At 41.0% G+C, this 17,000-nt stretch overlaps 1 pseudogene; it reads left to right on the top strand.

Annotated features, from left to right (window-relative positions):
- The first annotated feature begins 2,649 nt into the window (after nt 1-2,649).
- Nucleotides 2,650-16,845, top strand: LOC142405205 (transient receptor potential cation channel subfamily V member 6-like; annotated as a pseudogene).
- The last annotated feature ends 155 nt before the right edge of the window (nt 16,846-17,000 follow it).

Here is a 17,000-nt window from a genome sequence, read left to right as displayed (position 1 = left end):
TTCTGTAATCAGCCTCCAGTTTCTTTCCTTATCTTATATATAGTTCAGACTTAATCTTTCATAAAGGCATCAAATCCACTTCAACCTCAGACATTTACAAATTTAATTTCTAAAACTCCTAATTGATTGGTTTGTAATGAGATTCAGGCCTGCCACCTTATTCTGTGGCTATTGGGGGACAGAAGAACCTCAACAATCCCCTTCGGAGGTAGCAAAGTATGCTTAAGTATGGCAAAGCAGACCATCTGCTGAGTGGGTCTAGAGAATATTAGCCAGAGAGGAAAGCCTTTTCTTCTCATTATCTTCTTTGTGTCTTCATAGAAAATTGCAGATGATGTGATCCGTTGTGAAGACTGGGAATTAATTTTCAGGAGGTGAATTAGTTTTGGACTGTATTAGTTTTCCAGAGATTTTACAACATTCTCAGAGACTTAGAGTCAATTCTGGAGAGAGCGTAAAAGCAACCTGAACAGCAGAGCCAGCTAGCTCTTGTGCTCTCTAATTTCTCACTCTCACCTTTTACATGTATAGTAACCTACAGTGTTCCTTGGGCCACCTCCCTTCCTTGGATTTCAGCCAGCAGCCTCAAGGTTTCATGTGCTCAAGTCTTGTTCTGCCCGGTGCATCTGCTGTATATCTGCACCTGGGATAGAAGAATGCTTTGGACATCTCCCTGACCAGAAACTGTCCAGAGCAGATTCTACATGGTGAACAGCTATTACATGGTGACTCACTATTAGGACTTCCATTCTCCTTTTGCAGACTCACCATACTCCTTTTAGATATATTTTATTTTGAACAGCTGAACTCCAATTGAGAACCTAGGAGATGGGAATCTCTCCCCTAAATAAGCATTGCACAGAGAGAGACAATGCAGATTTCCAGCCTACCACCTCTTTTGCAAATATTCAAGTTCAATGCCTTTAGTTCATTCTTGACTTTCTCTAGGAGTAACAACTGACAGGAAGGGGTGGTGATTGTGAAGGCTTCTTCAATATTCCTGAGGAACCTGCTAAACTGAGGAATGTTCAAAGATTTTGTAATGAGAAATGTCATCTGTCACCTGCCTTGTGTGAACAAACTGTTCCTTCTACAGTTAGCTCAGGCAACTAACTACCGGTTGAGGGGGAATCCTAAAATTGTGTTTTGTGGGAGAACTGTTTCTTTTTCAGTCTCTGCATATCTTGCATCCCTTCTGCAGCTGCAATCTCAGCCCAGAATTTTCATTTTGACTCATTCAAGAATGAAAGCTATTTGTTTGTTGAACTACTATTCCATCGTGCTCCTGAAGGAGAGAGCTAGTTTCTGCCATCTACATTGCTTCCGATTCCTAATCACTGAAGACATCATAGTCTGTATGGATAGAGAGAAGCTGTAAAGACTTCACAGCAGTCTCCTTTTCTATGAAGTGCACGGAAACCAAGGAGAAACATATGAAGGGAACATGCAAGACTTGGTAGAAGGGTTTCTCCCATCTTTTTCTGGGATGCTTATGGAGGATCAGGGCCCACTTTCCACAACTGATTTAGCATCAATGATAAGCCCTATGTCAACTTTCAATGTTTCATTGACACTAGCATCCAAATACACATACATAATACCTTTTTTTCCTTGTGCATTGAGAGGCAGCAAAACACAGGTCCTGGATTGTAACTGCAGATGTTTATATTACCCACCAAACCATTAAGGAACTATTACAACCATTTCATCTTATCTATCTTTTTAATAAATCAGGTATTGCATTGCTGGTAAAGATGAGTAGCTGACAGCACTATCTAGTGTTATGCAGTGCCAGTGAATGCTGAAAAAGTGTTGACTTTCAAGCATACTCCATTCCTCTTCTGTATCCTTTCTGCTCTTTCTTCTTTAGTTTCTGCATGCCATTTTGCAGATGCAGGTCCGCAGAGAGATGTGGCCCTTTTCCTAATTTAGTTCTTCAACCTTGTATAGCTATGGTGTAATACCTGTTGGCAAGATTCTCTATTACCCCAATCTTGCCCTTTCAGCATCTTTGTCAGTAACTTCAGGCTTGACTTTTCATTTTCTTAAGCACAGCCCACTCCATTAAAAGCAGGCAGAGTGGTTTTCATTCTCTCCTTATGAAAAACATGATGCTGCATGTTGTTAGTACATTTCCTTAGGGTATCACCTTATTCTACTTCAAGTTAACAAGCTGATGAAGAAGAAACTTCGTTTTTTTTTTTTCATTTTGCAGATTAAGCTGGCTGAGTACATACAGACAGAACCCCTGTGGCTTTCAGCATCAGAGATAATTACAATGGGCATGCAGCCAACCTTTGTTTTTCTTAAAAATTATTTATTTCTGTTAACAATGACGCCTTTATTTTCAAACTTTCCAGAGGGATCATTAAGTATTGTATTCAGCTGAAGCTCCCATGCTGGGATGAAGCAAGATGAAAGGTTTGAATATTTAATTAGCATTCTTTTTCTACCCTAGTTTCCTGGTTAGAGCAGAGGGCGGGGAGTCAGAGAGACAGTTTTGTGTTCTGCCAGTGTATTTCCATCTGTCAGAAAGAAAGGATTTGGTTAGTGAATTTTGTATTATGACAAGAATCAATGATCCAGCCTACTTGAGACTGTCTGATGAACTTGAAATGGGAACAGAAATCCAGAAAAAATGTAGACAATATGTGCAATTTCTGCATGGATCTCAGATGTTGCCTGCTAGAAAATGCTGAGGCCTGGCAGTGTAAGATTGGAAGGTAATTTGACACCTTGTACCAAGTCTAGTCAAGTACAGTAAATGTGCAATTACCCTGGAATGCTAAATTACCGCCTGAGTTAGAATTATATTTCCTTTGTGACATTTGCATCAGCTCTCTAGTCATTTAAAAGCTGAATTATAGATCTTCTGGTTATACAAAATGTCTGATCTTTAAAAGGTGGTTCATTCATGTATGTGTCTTGACATTCTCAAAAGTGTCTGTTGTCTTGAGAACAAAACCTCTAACCAAGTCTGTTTTGCTGATGCAGCAAAACTTGTTTCCTATAACCACTTTATTTATTTTATGACTATGAAAGGGCAATTTTTATTGTTCCAGGATCTGGGAATCTCCCCTGCTCCAGGGCTCGAAGGATAATGATGTGCAAGCTATCCAGAAACTTCTTGCTTGTAAAGCCTGTGGTACTCATCAGAGAGGTAGTGCCCTTTCTTGTACTAGCCTTGTCTGAAATACCTTTGAGAACAAAACATCTGGGGTCTGCATGTTTGGATAACGGGCAGAGGGTTGTAGCTGTAGCAGAGGATAAACTTGCCAGGGGGGAGTGGAAACAGCTGAATGGTAGGGATTCAGCACTGAGATGGTTAATTTATTATTGTCTCTCCAGGTGCAGTGTGGGAGACAGCCCTTCATGTGGCTGCCTTGTATGGCAATGTGGATGCTGCTCAGGCTCTGATGGAGGCAACTCTGGAGCTTGTCAATGAAGTAATGACATCTGAGCTGTAAGCAGGTAAAAATGCTGAGCTGAAAGGACAGTGTCCTTTCATGCAAATAGTCCAAAATGGTCCAATAACAGTCCAGATCCATGTTAGAGATTCACTCAGGATCCAAAACAGCCAGTAAAAATGACCTGCTCAAGGATGTTCTATTTTATTGTCCCTTGACTCAGTTGCTTGACACCTCTGGATACTCTGCTTTCATTCCAAGTAAACTGTGTACCTATGCTGATCTAAAAAACCTATGTACCTAAACTGTGTACATATGCTGACCTAAAAAACCAAAAGTTAGTTTTGTCCTTGGAATATATCCCATTCTCAACCCTTTTTCTCCATTTCTCATTCCCATTTGATTTGTCTGGATTGATAATTGAGCAAGATCAGTTTGTGATAACCTCTGCAGAAATGTTTCAGTGCTGCAAGAAGCAGTATGGATTCAGAAGATGCTTTTCCTATCTGAAGCTCATTCTCACAGATGTCGCTAAACAGAGACATGCCAGAGGAAGCAATGTAATAGTCCTGGGGAGGAGTCTCCTCCCTGACCAAACACACTCAATGGGAGGAGAATGCATCTGAAGCTCCTGTACATTCCTGTAGCCCTCAGGAGCTGCAGTATTGATTCTGTTGTTTTGCCTAAATTTCAGGGTGAACATTACCTTTAACTTTGTGAATTTGGGCGGGGGATGTCACTTTTTTAGAATGATTTCATAGCAATTCTGTGCATTGTGTGAGAATTGCATCCTTCTATTTCAGAAAAAGACTGAAAAAAAGTATATATGGTATTTTTGTGGGAAACCTAACTATGGTCATTTGCCTGTCTCTGAACAAGGTTCTTCATTTCCCTGTGCCTCTGTCTCTCCATCTGTAAAATATAATGACTTATTTCAGAGCCATAAACAAAGGCTGATGTAAAATTTGGTGAAGTAACATTTCCAAGTGCTTGAGATACTCCCACAGAAGCTATTACAGAAGTGTAAAAATATGAGTAGGAGCATAAGTGGAATAAAAAAGGTGCTAAAACACTTTAATGAGAAATGCTGGGAGCAAATGTTGTTCATTCTGAGTGGCAATTCATTTCACAGTTGTAGTATCTGCCTTTGGGTCAAAATAAATTAAAGACTGCATGGATGAGAAACTAGGACAGATCCTGTGGTCCTTCTCACAGGACAAAATCCAGAATATGTTCTACAAAGTCACTTCTAACATGCAAATGAGATAAGAGTCTGAATTGAGAATTTCAAGAGACTCTAAAGAAATCATATACTTCATCTCCCTAGTTCCATGGATATTCATTACTCATTCCCATGGATATCTTTGAAAATCCTGTATTTTCCCAAGCATCTCTCAGTTTTTCACTAAGAAAATATCTGTGGCTGTGCTGTGGATTTCTAATTGTTGAAGTGCTTCTGGCACCTTTGGTATGGTGTGATAGACAACAAGGAAATTGTGTGTTGCAGGGGAGACTACTCTTCACATTGCTGTGGTGAAAGAAACCATCAGTTTGGTGAAGGCAATAATGGAAAAGGGAGCTTGATGTCAAGAATCCTTGGGCCACTGGATAAGTTTTCAGACACAACTGTTACAATCATCTATTTTGGTATTTACCTGTGGGCTAAACTGCTGTGATGTCTATTTCTCACATGCTAGCTGAGTGTCTTTGCACCTGTCCTGCTTTTCTTCCTCTTTCTACAATCCGTCTAATCAGTAGCATGTCCATGTGTCTTCCATAAATCCTAACTTCAGAACTATCAAGGAAGGCAAATCTTGTCAATAAACTTTGCTCCAAAAGTTTGGTCTTCATTAAAAAATAAAAAGGAAGTAGTCTTTAGCCGATGTACCAAAGTGAAACTGTTACCTGTGGGGAAATGCCTGTCTGAGCCTGCAGGCAGCCTGATACAGTTAAAAGCAGCACTAACACTTTATGTTAGACAATGATCTGGCCACTGTATTTAGTAATTGTCAATGCCATGATCTATGAGTGTAAGCAAGTAAGTTTAGGAGCGAAATTTACTACTACTTTTTATATGGGCCCTTCAATTCTTTTTCAGTCAGACATCTGTGTTGTCTATATATGTATACACCTGTGCTGTGCATATATACACATTGTGTTTATATAAACATGTACATATGTGTATATTACTCTTCTATTTTCATTTCTTTCCCAATAACATTAAAATCTACTCCTACTGAAACTAGCATCATAGATCTTTCCATCCCATTGAGTTTTCAATATTCTCCTCTAAAACTGCTACTGGGCCATTGTCTATTTCAGATTGAGAAAGCATGAAAGCTTCCAAAAGAGGGTCACTTATCTCTCCATGTACTTGCTTAATAAAAGCAACTTTTCAGATACTTAGACATTTTTCAGATAAAATCTGCTGCAGATGGTGGTCTAATCTTACTCTTGATTACTTCATTGTAAATATAGTGACATTTCATTGAAGCAAAGGCATTTTAAATGAACTACTTTTATGAGGAAAAAATAATCTTTGTAAATAGAGCCATTATGAGGCTGATGAACTCCTTTACATCCTACTCACACTATAAAATAAGATTGAAGTGGGATGTAGGACTTGAACTGCTTCTCTGTGCATGATGAACTTCTCTTACATGAATGCTAAGTAGGTACATCCACTCAGGTTCTGTTTTGCCCTGTTAATAGAGATGGTAAGTAGGAGCTAAGATTATAAACAGGAGTTAAGATGAGTATAAACTATTCCTTTCCCTTCTTCCTTGTCCTTTCTGATGTTTGTAAATAATTAAGTCTTTTCTTTGTTATGCTTCCACTTGTATTTCATTGTATGAATGGTTCTTTCTCTCCATCCCCTAAAGCCAAGGGAGTATTGCTTCTTTTACTCCTGCACCAAAATGAAAGCCTGAAAAACACCCTGTTATAAATCATGCCTCTGGCTGTGTGGCTTTGCAGAAAAGGACCTGGGGGTCCTGGTGAACACCAAGTTGAACAGAAGCCAGCAATATGCCCTTGCCACAAAGAAGGCTGATGGTATCCTGCCTGGGCTGCGTTAGAGGGAGTGTTGCCAGCAGATCGAAGGAGGTGACCATCTACTCAGCTCTGTTGAGGCCACTTGTGGAGTCCTGTGTCCAGTTCTGGGCTCCTCAGTACAAGAGAGACGTGGAGCCACCGCACAGATTCCAACAAAAGGCCACTAAGATGATTAAGGGACTGGAGCTTCTCTCCCATGAGGCGAGGCTGGGAGAGCTGGGGCTGTTCAACATGTACAAAAGTCTGAAGAGAGGGTTTAAAGAAGGCAGAGCCAGGCTCTTTTCAGTGGTGCCCAGTGACAGGACAAGAAGCAATCAGCACAAACTAAAACACAGGAGGTTCTGTCTGAACTTCAGGAAACACCTTTTTACTGTGCGGGTGATTAAGTACTGGAGCAGGTTGCCCAGAGAGGTTGTGGAATGTAGTCAGCCCTGTTCTTGACATGTTTGCTGCATTTTTGGTCATTTTGAGCCTCTACAGGCTCCAAAGCAGTTTCTTAGTTTTTAAAATTCTGCACAGATTTGCTTGTTTTGTTTCTTATGTTCTTCCTGCCCAGCCTGGAAAGCCTGCTTACTCCTTCCAGCTTCTCCTCTGAAGAACATACATCTTTCATTTGCTCTGCCTTTACTCTTTGCTATGACTTGATTCTTGTCAAAATCATTTTCTCTCATTCTCAGGCAAAACCTTTAGATTCCTGTGCTGCTTTCACCTTCAGCAAATCATTTTGGAATGTTGCTGTGGGAATTTCAGATTAAGTGGTGTTGTGTAAATGGAGACTTCTTTTTGACACAGAGTTTTTCTGACTTTTTCATTAGTTTTGTTTAAATTCATGTTATTTCCTGCATTTCTTTTAACTGCTCTTCAGGGGAATATATTTTATCTTTTGTTGCCTGTGCTGGGAGTGAGGAAATTGGATATTTACTCATTGAAAATGGAGCTGATATCAGAGCACAAGGCTCCTTGGGTAAGAACTGTTCAATAACCTCTTTCAGTTTTGCTTAAATAATGTGCTATCAAAGAGTGTGATTCATTTTTAAGAGTGCTGAAGTATGAAGTTGAAACAGTCAAGTGAAAAGCAGTGAAGAGGGATGGTCATGAATCATACATAGTATATGGCCCTTCCATAAGAATATGGTCCGTGCCAAAGTTTCAGAAGACAATCTGTAAGTCAACAATGGACAGTTGATCTCTCCAATTTCCAGAAGTCTAAGTTCTGCTGATGTCCTTTGTGAAAGAAACACTTTAATACTAGTTTCAGCTCAGCAAAGTCTGTCCCCTATGACAAGGCAAAACACAGTAGGGATGTGCATATGAAAAATTATGCCCAAGACTGGAGTTTCAAAGATACAAACAATAACAACTGAAAACCAGGGGGAGAAAACAATCTGGAGAGGTTGTAGTCCTAGAGCTACCTAGACAGAGAAATGCTCAGTTCCAGACTGACTAAATCAGAAAGAGGCTTCTGTACTGATAACCTATCACATCCACTTCAGGTCAGCAGCAAACTACCTTTTTGATGATTTTTTTATATATTGAAGGCCTCTATTTGGCAGCTGCTATCCTTAGGTTTTAAAGTGAATGTGTTTGTGGTGCACTGAGGGGGTGCAGGGTGCTAACAAATTGCTTTCTCTTACTGAAGCTAAGTAGGGACTACCTAAGAGTCTGTCATAGCTAGGAGATGAGGTTTTTTTATCTTAGTGTTTCACAGAAGATCTCATTTTCTGTCTGACCTCTACAAGTAACACTGTTCTCCATATCCTGGTTCTTCAACCCAACAAGACCTTTGCCTGACAGATGTACAGTCTTATCCTCTCTTATGAAAGGAATAACATGGGACAGGAAGCCCTGGACCAGATTCCATACAACAAGGAACTCACTCCATTCAAGCTAGTAAGGATAAAAGGCAACACAATAGTGAGTATGTGAATAGCATTCAGATTACCTAAAACTGTTGTCACTGTATCATCTCCTGAGCTAAAGGAGTTGATGGATTACCTGTGTATGGGACCATTTAGACGCAGAAATGCAGGTGCCCAAGGTAAAATGTGATAAGTCTGGACCTGTGCTGATCCAGAGAGAACTTCTCAACTCCTGCATCATCATCATCAAGTTATCATGCAGTGTATCATCAGAGCACTATTCTGGTCAGTAGTAACTAAAGAGATGAAACATCTATTACTAATCACCTAACATTTCAGCAAAGACTTGGGTCAGTCCTGGCTGAAGGAAAAGAGGACCTCTGTTAAACTGGTAATGCTTGTAAGACATGGGGATTTTTGGAAGGCTTTCCACCCTGTTAGTGACCCAGATCAGCTTACTTAGCTTGAGAACCTGGTAACGCCAGAGACTGGCAAGTCCACTCTCCCTTTGCAGGAAAGTAAAGCAGTTGGGAAATCTGGGGAGACTATAAAGGAGATTGGTTTGAGTAAACATTTTTATTGTTTCAGCTGTTCCCATCTCACTAATTAGATGTTTCAGCACCTCATGCAGAAAAGAAAACACCTCCAGTGGAATTTTGGCCCTTTGGCCTCCGCCTTGTATGACCTTACTGAGATTGACTCATGGGAAGATGACCATTCTGTCTTGGAACTTATCCTCACCTCAAGCAAGAGAGAAGTATATTATTTGATCTCTAACTCCTTCTTCCACTGAGAAAGTTTTACACACTTTCTAAATATCCCAAAATATTAGAAATGTCCGTATGTTGAGAGCCAGGAGTGCAGCTGTTATGGTGGAACATCATGACTGGCATAACCTCAGAGGAATTTGGGCTGAATGTCCAAGAATGGCCTGATCCCAGTGTCCTCTCTTCATCCTAAATGCCCCCTTATCCTACTTTCTCTGTTGTCATTATAGGATTCTTTATCTAGTGAGTACACTGGGTCTTTGTCTTTAAATATTTGCAGTGCAGTAAAGGAGTGAATAGGTCAGTGAGAAAAACTGTTGCTTTTTCTATTAGTCATTTAGTGTTTGACAGGAAGAGCGAGGTCCAGCCAGGACTGGAAGGTTCTACTTCATCTTGAGATTTGTGATAACTTTAGCAATGACAGCCGTTCCAGTCTGGGGTGAGTTGTTCATAGGTTACTCTTCTCCTGACTGACAATGTAAATTTAGTCTGGTTTCTTTTCTGAGGCCTGGATGATCCTTGATCTTACTCCTGTTACTGAACTGGTGAGTCTGAAGTGGAATAAATATGGATGTAGCTATTTCTGTATCCTGGCTGTGTTCTATGTGCTCTACATGATTTGCTTCACCATGTGCTGCTTTACCAACCTCTGAAACTTCAAGACAACACCAAAACAGATCAAAGAGACAATTGTGCAGAAACTGCTGCAGTTATCTGATTCTTCATGTCCCCTTCACGTCCCAAAGTGACGAAGCCTACATCGGGCGTCCTTAATATCAGCCACCAGGGTTGGGAATGACTGCAAAAGACTGCCACCCTGCAGACATAATGGAGTGACTCAACAGCTTAACCCTAGCTTTTCCAGGTCACAATAACAAGGCAGCATAGGCTTCACTATGTCCTAGAAGCATATTTGGAGTTCCTGAATAAGCTTTTATGGCCTGCACTGAAACTCAGCATGACACTGCAATAGATTGCCCATTATTCAGGGAGCCACAGTTATGGGAATGGCCTGTGCCTAAGCAATATTTCTCATAGTCATAGTGTGTCACTACAAAGGCAGAAGTAGCACTTTTTCCTGAGAAGAACACTTTAAGTCCTACAACACTGTCCAAAACTTTAAGGCATTCTAAATCTGGCTGATTCCAGTTCTGGGAACATTTAGGCTACATGATGTAGTCAAGATAAGGGACAGGTCTCCACTATGTGGACTAGCTAAACAAGTGGCTATTACCTGATTCTGTATTAGTCTGCCTTTTTTATTGAAAATGTCTTCCCTCATTCTCTTCTTGCTCTTGTGTATGAAAGGTATGTGAAGATGTTAATGGAGAGCTCTGCTTATCAATACCTTTCAGAAACTGACGATTTATTTCCATTTTATGGATGAGGAAACAGTCATGGAAGAGAAGAAGTAATTTTTTTTGTAATTTTTAGTGTCCCAGTTCAATGGAAAATATGAAGTATCCATGGCCATATTCTGTGGAATAGGCATCCACAATTCCAGCTGAACTCTTTGGCACTTCAAATGGCCCAGAACCTCTGAAAATCATCCTCTACTAGGTTGTCTACAACTGTGAACCTGACTGTGAGATGATTAGGTAGCCATCTTTTGTTAGCAGTTGAGACCTAAATCAGTTTTCTTAGTAATACTAAGTCATGCTCAGTTCTCTAGGCTGCAGTTTCATAATAACACTGACAATTATGACAGAAGCTATGCCATGAGGAGGATTTGTTTGTGTTGGTCACCACTGAGCCTGCTTAAACAGAGCCTTACGGTCATATCTTGGTCAGTTTCTAACATAGTTAGATCTCTTTCAGGAATCTTACGTGACTCCTGAGGATGGCCTCCAGCTGATGGGGGAAATGGTCACAGTGACAGGGGCTGTAATAATACTGATCTTGGAGGTGAGAACAGTTTACATTTATAATATTTCCTCAGTTTGCAATTTGACTGAATACAAATGTAAACAGTGCATACCTCTTAGATTCCAGATATCTTCAGAGCTGGAGCAACCAAATATGTTGGACAAACCATCTTGGGAGTGCCTTTCCACATCATCATGTAAGGTCCCACTCTTCCAGATTTCAGAGAGATTTTGTTTCTCGGATGCATGTAACAACATTTCTATTTTATAGACAGCGGGAGGACGATGTCAAGGAACATTAACAAATGGAAGGTACCTGATGGGGCAGGGATGTAGGAGAAGGTGTGATTCTAACTCTGTATTTTTGCTTCTTCTCCCTTTGCAGCATCACATATGTTTGCATGATTCTGGTAACCATGGTGATGCATCTCACCAGCTCAACTGGTGAGGTGGTGCCCATGTCCTTTGTCCTGATGCTAGGATGGTGCAATGTCATGTACTTCATACGAGGCTTCCAGATTCTTGAACCCTTTACCATCATGATCCAGAAGGTAAGTTAAAGAAGTGCTTTGACTGTGTGAGAAAAACTAATAAATGTGTCAGGGAGAGCTACACAGCCTAGTAGTTTTGTAATTATTCCATACATAAGTGTAGGCTAGGATTGTAGCTCAGGCCTTTTGGCAGAGTGGCCACAGATTCCAAGGTTGCTACCTGAAAACCATTTAAGAAATATTTTTCCTTTAATTAGGAAGTTATTCTAAGGGGAAAAACTGGATGATAGGAAGCGTTTATATTGCTCGCTGGGTAATGTGGAAGAAGTCATGTCCATTCCACTAACGATGGCAAGAATGGATGAATGTGTTCAGTCCATAGGATGTCACATAAACAAGGCACAGGAGACTAGCAGGAAGCATTCCTGTTGGAATTCAGTCTTGAGGGATATAGGCCAAGTGAAGAGTAGAGTCAAGACCCTGAATTTTAGGAAAGCACACTTTCAGTTGTTTAAGGAATTAATGGATGGGACTCCCTGGGAAACTGCCCTCAGGGTTAAAGGAGCTGAACAGAGCTGGCAGCTCTTTAAGGGCATTTTTCTTAGAGTGCAAGAGCTCTGGATTCCCATGTGTAAGAAATCAGGGAAGAAGGGCAGGAGACCAGCATGGCTCAGTAAGAAACTCCTCGTCAAAACAAAGTGTAAGAAGGAAACACCCAAGCAGTGGGACCAGGGATGCGTATCCTGGGAAGAATATAGGGATGCTACCCGAATGTGTGGGGATGGGACCAGGAATAGTAAGGCACAGCTGGAGCTGAATTTGGCAAGGGGTGGAAAGAATAATAAGGGCTTCTACAGGTACATTGGCCCAGAAAAGGAAAATTAAAGAAAATGTACACCACCCCAACCCCACCCTGCCCCCGATAAATAAGACAGGACAACTGGTGAAAACCAACATGGAGAAGGCTGAGGTACTAAACAATTTTTTTGCCTCAGTTTTCAATGGCAATCTCTCCCCCCACATCTCTCAAGTCCCTGAACCTCAAGACAGGGACTACGGGAATGAAATCCCACCCATTGTAAGTGAAGATCAGGGTAAAGACCACCTAAGGAACCTGAACATACTTAAGTCCATGGGACCCAACGAGATGCACCCCAGGGTCCTGAGAGAATTGGCTGATGTAGTTGCCAAGCCACTCTCACCATATTTGAAAAGTCATGGCAGTCAGGTGAAGTCCCCAGTGACTGGAAAAAGGGAAACATCACCCCCATTTTTAAAAAGAGTAAAAAGGGAGACCCTGGGAACTACCAACCAGTCAGACTCTGTGCCTGGTAACATCATGGAACAGATCCACCTGGAAGATATGTTGAAACATATGGAAGACAGGGAGGTGGTAAGAGACAGCCAGCATGGCTTCACCAAGGGCAAGTTTTGCCTCACTAATCTGGTGGCCTTCTACAATGGAGTGACTGCGTCAGTGGACAAGGGAAGAGCTACAGATATCATCTACCTGGACTTCTGTAAGGCCTTTGATATGGTCACCCACCATAGTCTTGCTGCTAAATTGGAGAGATATGGGCTTGATGGATGGACTGTCAGATGGATCAGGAATTGGCTGGATGGCCGCGCCTAAAGAGTTACAGTCAATGGCTCAATGTCCAAGTGGAAATCAGTAACGAGTGGTATCCCTCAGCGGTCCATATTGGGACCAATACTATTTCATACCTTCATCAATGTGGTATTGATAGTGGGATTGAGTGCACCCTCACCAAGTTTGCAGATGACACCAAGCTGAGTGGTGCAGTTGATATGCTTGAGGGGAGGGATGCCATCCAGAGGACAGGCTTGAGGAGTGGGCCCATGTGAACATCATAAAGTTCAACAAGCCAAGTGCAAGGTCCTGCACCTGGTTTGGGGCAATGACCAGGATCAGTACAGGCTGGGGGATGAATGGATTGAGAACAGCCCTGTGGAGAAGGACTTGGGGATACTGGTGGATGAAAAATTGTATGTCAGCTGGCCATGTCTGCTTGCAGCCCAGACAGCCAATTGTATCCTGGGTTGCATCAAGAGAAGTGTGGCCAGCAGGCTAAGGGAGGTGATTCTGCCCCTCTACTCTGCTCTCGTGAGACCTCACCTGGAGTACTGGGGTCCCCAGAAAGACATGAACCTGTTAGAGTGGGTCCAGAAGAGGGCCACAAAAATGATCAGAGGGCTGGAACACCTCTCTTGTAAGAAAGGCTGAGAGAGTTGGGGTTGTTCAGCCTGGAGAAGAGAAGGCTTCGGGGACACCTCCTTGTGGCCTTTCAACATATAAAGGGGGCTTACAAGAAAGATGGAGAGAGACTTTTTACCAGGGCCTGTAGTGACAGGACAAGGGGCAATGATTTTAAACTGAAAGAGGGTAGGTTTTGATTGGATATGAGGAAGAAATTTTTTACAATGAGGGTGGTGAGACACTGGAGCAGGTTGCCCAGAGAAGCTGTGCATGCCCCATCCCTGGAAACATTCAAAGTCAGGTTGGACGGGGCTTTGAGCAACCTGATCTAGTGAAAGATATCCCTGTGAATGGCAGGGGTGTTGGACTAGATGATCTTTAAAGGTGCTTTCCAATCCAAACCATTCTATGATTCTGTGATTCTACGATACTATGATATGGTGCTTGAAATTGAAGGAACAGAGCTAGTTCTTGAATTGGGAACAACAGTGGTAGAATTAGACAGGGAACATTATCAGTAAGGGAGAAGTAAGTTTCTTCAAATGGCACAAGCTAAAGGCAATCACTTTCAATGGTCAGCATAGCAGAGTCATTTCATTGGAACAGAGTAGCAGTCTACCAGATCAGGTTTCCATGTCTGAGTATTGGTGGAATGGTTTAGCTTCTTGCCTATAGGTAGCACTAAGAGGTGACGCTTTTGGAAAAGCATGCCGTTTCCCTTTTATTGGGGAAAACACTCTACAAATAATATTTTAAAAGTTCTGCATTTGCATAAATAAAAATGTTGACTGTGATACTGCTATAATATGGCTATTGATGTTTATGATTTAGGACATAAATAGAACAACAATTTGATGGAGCAGGAAACAGTCTTATTTTATAGCCACCTGTCTTACAGACACTTCAACATGTTGATTTAGAGCATCAAGTCATTCTGCTGTCAGCATATTAGAGCCCACTGGATCATTTGGATGGTACTTTTCATCCTCAGAGCAAAAAATATTCAGTATTTTATTCACTGGTACACTACTAACTTGAAGTTCTCCAGTTTACATTCATGAGATTAGGGATAAACCTATACTTCATTTTGCCTATTCCGCCATCTAACCAGCTGATCAAACAAGACAGAGGAGATCCAAGAATGGACCTTTGGTTCAACTTGGTATGTCAAAAAGTGAAAAAGCAGGGTAGATTGATGACTAGGATATTAAGGATACCATTACTTAAGAACTTAAGAGTAGTTCAGTGTTGTGGGATCTTGACTATGATGGATCAATTTGAAAAGAGGACTGGAAGGGGTGCAGGTTATTTTTTATTTCTATCATCGGATTAAAAGACTAGATAATTCACATGGTAAGTTCCCATGTGAATGGGATCACAGATCCCAAGCAATGTGTGGACAAAACATTGAGTTGCTGTGATGAAACATACGCTGCAGTCCTGTGCAACCCCAACAGCACATTATCATTAGAGTTATATAATAAATTACAGGATAATTTTACAGCATGAGCATCTAGATCCACTAAAAGACTTTAGCACCTAATGCCCAAGCCATAGTTCCCCCACCTGATCTATTTAGGTAAGAGGATGTAGTTGTTTTAAGATTTTGTTGACTGAGTTATTTTAGATCCTAGGATACTGCTGCTATGCTTACTTATCAGACCACACTATGTGGTTACTTAGAGTTTATCTCAAGTCTGGCTTTGCTCTGACTATACCTTGTAAGAGACCTGATCTGATAGGCACTCTCTGAATATACCTAACAAACCAAAGTAGGCATGGAAAAAATGGATAGAATATAAAACAGCAGTCATAAACCAATATTTGGCAGGTGGTAAGGCCTACTTTTGATAAGGCCATTACATTTTTAAGTGACAAAAAATTTAGGAGACAAAAATTCTGTATCGCCTTCCTTGTTTAGACATTTAATCTTTGTAAATCCTTAACTGTAATAGAAAAAACACATTAGCAGTATGGCCCAGGATTTGGGACTTTTCTGCCCTTGGAGTGTCAGAAAATTGAAGCCAGAGGTTCAGTCCTCATTGTATTTAAGAAGTGCTTACAACTCAGGACTAGCTAGATGCCTGATTCTTCTGACAAGGAGGTCCTGAACAAGCAAAGGAAAACTGTGTCTAGGGAAGAAGTGGCAGGCACTGATATGTTTTCCTTAATTCAGGTGACTCTTGTGACTATTGGTTTGAGACTTGGATAGCAAAGCTCTGATAAAATGGACCTGATGTGGTCCAAACTTGTCCTATGGACCATTTAATGGTCTATTATTTTGCAGAATAGGTTGATAATACTGATGAAAGGCTGCTTAGCATTGTAAAATACCAATATAAAGATCCATTTTTTGAAAACTGTCATCTAAGGCTAGTCCTTGACAGCTAGGAAAAAAAGACTGCACATTCTATCTACATAGAATGATTTCCTAAAAAACATTTATGTCAGAAGGATCTGGGTGTCCTAGCAGCCAAAGAACTCAATAGGGAAAGGCTTACTGTGGTCTGTGGGTAAATAAACAGCGAATAGAGTCAGCGTGAGAGGCTGATTTTCTGTCCATGTATGGTATTAATGAGACCAATTTTGTCTGTTCTTGGTCTTCTCCTCTTAAAAAGAATGCTCAAAAATGTGACAAAGAAAAGAACCATAACAATGACGTGAGGGCCAACCAAGATGTGTGACAGGGAGACATTTAAATATTTCAATTTTTTAGAGAATAAAGAGCTGAATATGTGACCTGATGATGGTGGAAAATGCAGAAATACCAGATTACAAATAGCTCTTTAACCTAATTGGGTTGTGCACAAAAAGTGCCAGGCAAACTGCAATTAAAAATTATCATAACAGTAAGGTTGAGTAGCCATGGGGAAAACCAGTCCAAGGTATCTGGTAGATTCATTATTCCTGAATTAATCAAGATTAGCCTTTCTAGCAAAGATTCTTCAGTCAAGTGTAAGTTAAACTCAACAGTGGGTAAAGAGGTGAAATGTAATGTCCTGGAGGGTAAAGGAGATCAGACTAGATGATCAGTGTTCCCTCTTCTGCCTTAATTTCCATGGCAATATGCTCATGGTTCTTTGTGAGAAGCCTTGCTCATATTGCTAGTACTTTGTCTAACCTGCAGATGATATTTGGAGATCTCATGTGCACACTTGGGTCCATAAAGGGATGGCTTATTTAGAGAATCTAAATTCAGGATATGAATTCAGAGGAAGAGAAGAGGACTGCTGGAATTTGATCCAGCTTCTGAAAAATTCCAATACCTGTAGTAAGACAGAATCTACATTCTTCTCATTCTTCTTCAGAAACAATATGGATTTACTGTTATTGATGTGT

This window comes from Mycteria americana, chromosome 1, assembly GCF_035582795.1.
Source record: "Mycteria americana isolate JAX WOST 10 ecotype Jacksonville Zoo and Gardens chromosome 1, USCA_MyAme_1.0, whole genome shotgun sequence".
NCBI lineage: Eukaryota > Metazoa > Chordata > Aves > Ciconiiformes > Ciconiidae > Mycteria > Mycteria americana.
Note: the sequence above shows the minus strand (reverse complement) of the source record. Positions and strands in the feature narration are given on the sequence as shown.